The sequence below is a fragment of the Mesocricetus auratus genome, unplaced genomic scaffold, assembly GCF_017639785.1.
Source record: "Mesocricetus auratus isolate SY011 unplaced genomic scaffold, BCM_Maur_2.0 Super-Scaffold_100011, whole genome shotgun sequence".
NCBI lineage: Eukaryota > Metazoa > Chordata > Mammalia > Rodentia > Cricetidae > Mesocricetus > Mesocricetus auratus.
Genome location: NW_024429195.1, coordinates 10424929 through 10428746, shown reverse-complemented (window position 1 = coordinate 10428746; position 3818 = coordinate 10424929).

Below are 3818 nucleotides of genomic sequence, written 5' to 3'. Positions count from 1 at the left end.
TTACAGAGATCCACCTGCCTCTGCCTCCCGAGTGCTGGGATTAAAGGCGTGCACCACCACCGTCCGGCTCAGCCTCTTCCTTTTATTGCTATTTTTATAACCTACTGAGTCCAGTTAGTGTTACCCATATGGAGAATTAAAAGCTACCAAGGGCCATACCAGAAAGGGAAAATGACTCTCCTATTCCCAGCAGCTATTAACTGCCGATAGGTCCTCATCCAGGTGTGGGACCTTCCGAGTCCCTCCCTCATTCATGCTGGAGTTTCGACTGGTTGATCTTGTACAGGTCTTGTTCAGGCGTCCACGACAATGAGTTCATGAGTGCGATGGTCACATCACGTCGACAGCATCTTACAGCACTCCTCCCCATTCCGTGGCTCTTACATTCTTCCTGCCTCGTCTTTCACAGTGTCCCCTGAGCCTTGGGAGGGGACTGATACAGAGGCTCCATTAGGACTAAACACTTGGTCGCTGATTCCCAGTGCTTTGGCAGTTAAGAGCATGCGCTAACCCCACCCACTGCACAAAGCAGCTTCTATGGCAAAAATTTTGAAGAGCGTAACACCTTACCCCACCTGGCTTCCCTTGAATCAGAGCCTGTCTCCTTGTAACCCCTACTGTCCCCAGCACACTGGCGATGCTTTCTGAACTGCAGGGAACTCAACAGATATCTTTGAGATTGGGTGTTTCCTCACCAATTCTGCTTGCATAGGAGCCATGAATATTACCTATGGTCCATGGGAAGGGGGCAGACTGAATAAGTGGGTGAACTCCTTGGGAGAAAGGGCTGCAGGAAGCCCTCTGTATTTTCCTCTATATGTATGCTGGGGCCGTGGAGGAGACTGCTGATGGGCTAAAGCCAGAAGAGGACAGCAGGGCAGACGGCTCAGCATGCAAAAGATTAGGTTAGGTGTGCAAGGGAGGAAGAAGGGGAGAGGAATTAGGTGGAGAAAAACAGAGAGAGTGGGAGGTAGAAGAAACAGTGGGAAGATTTGAACCCCCGAAGCCAAATGTTCAAAGTGATGTTGGCTTGGCACATGCATATATTACCATGTACTAAACAGTGAGGTACCAGTTCACATATGGCTGTCTCTGAATCCACACAGCATTTAAAGACAGTATTCCTTCTACACTTTATTAAGACCTGGGGCCTCAGGACATGTTGCCTGAGGTCACGGAGGGAATACCTGGGGCTTAGGGATTTAAATGAATGCCTGACTAGATTGATGCCACGTTCTAAGAAGGTCAGCAATAACTAGCAGGGCAGGCAGATAGCCAAGGAGAGCACATCTCAAAATATTATCTAACTACGGGAGGCTGGGATCATGAGGAGTGGGCTTTGTAGGGTACAAAGGGCAATCACATGTTTAGAAATGGGATTCTGTAAGATTTTTAATGCTGTAGCTTTACTGTGGCATTAGAGTTTTGTGGGAGCATTAGTCATACAACATGTTAAAAATACTGGAGTAAGAGTTGCAGTTTGGACCGAAAACGATTGAAAGATTTTAAATAAGGGCCAGGTGGGGACAAGTCGGGAGAGTGGGGGGAGTATGAGAAGGTGTGTGTGTGTGTGTGTGTGTGTGTGTGTGTGTGTGTGTGTGTCTGTGTAAGAGAGAGGTAGGGGGAGGATTGGAAACAGTGTAGGAGGAATGGGTTGTGCAAGAAACTCACTCTTAGCTCAGGCTGTCTCCATGGCTAGGAGATGAGCAGATATTTGTAGCAGACAGAACAACTTCCACCCACTCATGTGTCCCACCCAGCATGCATCTGACTAGGACTTTTTGTCCATCTTTGTTCACTTTTCCACAAAGAAATTGGAGTATGCGTTCTTAAAGGTAAGTCCAGTGATGAAATCTATAAGCTCCTGCTTGACCTGTCCCGCCCACCTCCCAATATTACATCCCAGACGCTCTTTTTAACACCATTCAAGTATTTTCCTAAGTGAATTTCCCTTGGGGTCTGTCATTTCTCAACTGCTTTTCTCAATAGCACTCATGACACCACACTTGTTTATATTTCTTTTTCATGTTCTTTTGAGTAATTCCTCCATGAGGTCATATGTTTCGGGAGAGCAGGAACTCTGTCTGTTCTATCCAGCACCAAAGGATGCATTCATCTATTTCATAAATGCTTGCTAAACACTTCTTACAGTTTTCAGGATGGCATATCCCCCACAGAGTATGAACTCCAGCCAAGAAAAAGAAAACCTACATTTGGGATGGTTTGATGAGGACTCTGCCATCAGAAGAATGGTCAGAGTCACAATAAAAATCATTATGAACAGGAAGTGTCTCATAAAGTGTTAGTAGCTTGGGCATGGCTTTAAAATGGAGGAATGAATGAGGGGGAAATGGCATTCTTTTTAAAGATGTGTTTATTGGTTATATATATAGTGTTCTGCCTGCATGCTAGAAGAAGGCACCAGATCTCATTATAGATGGTTGTGAGCCACCATGTGGTTGCTGGGAATTAAACTCAGGACCTCTGGAAAAATAGCCAGTGCTCTTAACTTCTGAGCCATCTCTCCAGCTATAGGAAATGACATTCTGTTTGCCATGGAAGGCTGGGTTAAATTGAGCTGAGAGGACTTTAAGAATTGAGGTGGTGTCTTGGTCTTTCCACAAATAACATGGAGCAGCCTCTAAAGGCTAAGGGGCTGTGTGTTGGACTGATGGAGATGGACCACCAAGGGACTTTGTAAAGGAGAATGGGAAGGTACGGAAGCTGATGTCAAGGCAGGACATCAACCAAAACAGGCGTTTGTCTTTGATGATTTGGCTGTCGAGTCATTTTGTGATTCTCCTTTAGGCTGTGGGAGTGTCTTGGTATAAAATGTACATTTTTTTTGCCTCATCATATAAATACTTCAATCATCTAGCCTACTACACATGCTTTGTCTCATGAAAGTGGAGCTGTAGGAACAAAGGGATTTGATGAGAGATAGGACCTGGCTCGCCTGTCTTTTCCTCCAAAGCTATCACAATAACAGCATTTCCCCCATGCTAAGAAAGGTGGTCTGGATTCCATGCTCCGGCAGGAGAGGAGGTTGAAGTGGGTCTGTGAGTAGGTGGCAGGTGGGCCAATGTTCAGATTGGAGACACTGCCATTAGGTGGGCAATGCCTGAGAGGAAGCTCTCTTCCCAAGTGCACATGAGCCAAACTTACTGCCTTACTCCCAGTACTTGTGGAGAACAGGAAGGTTTTCCTTCTCCTCCTCCTCTCCCTCCTCCTCCTCTCCATCCTTCTCCTCCTCCTTCACCTCTTCTGAACCTGTAGCCTTCTGTGATCTTTAGATGCCTGCTTCGGTAGGAACTTATGAAATTTCCAAGCATTCTTGTGAGTGATTCTTCTCTAGGCCAAACCGAGACTTCCCTCACTGCCAAGAGGGAGTGATCCCTGCAGTGTTGAGGAGAGGATGGCCCTGTGTCGTACATTGGACATCCTTCTTTAGAGAAAGGCAGTGGTGATATGCATATAAACATGTCCACACATTTCACAGATACTCTATATAGAATGTACATGTGTGTGCCATGTGCGTGAGTGCCTGAGGCCAGATGAGGCCGTGGGATCCCTGGAGCTGGAGTTATAGGTGGTTGTGATCCACCCAACATTGGTGCTGGGCTTTGAATTCTGGTCCTCTGGAAGAGCAGCAATCTCTCTTATCCACTGAGCCATCTCTCCAGCCGCCCACCCCCCCCACATGGGCTTTTGGTATATGGACATTGTATAGTATAGATTCTATAGATACACTTAGAACTCATGGGCAAATTGTCTTCTCCAGGGGGGAGTAAATTGTTGAACAAAACGAGAACCCAGGC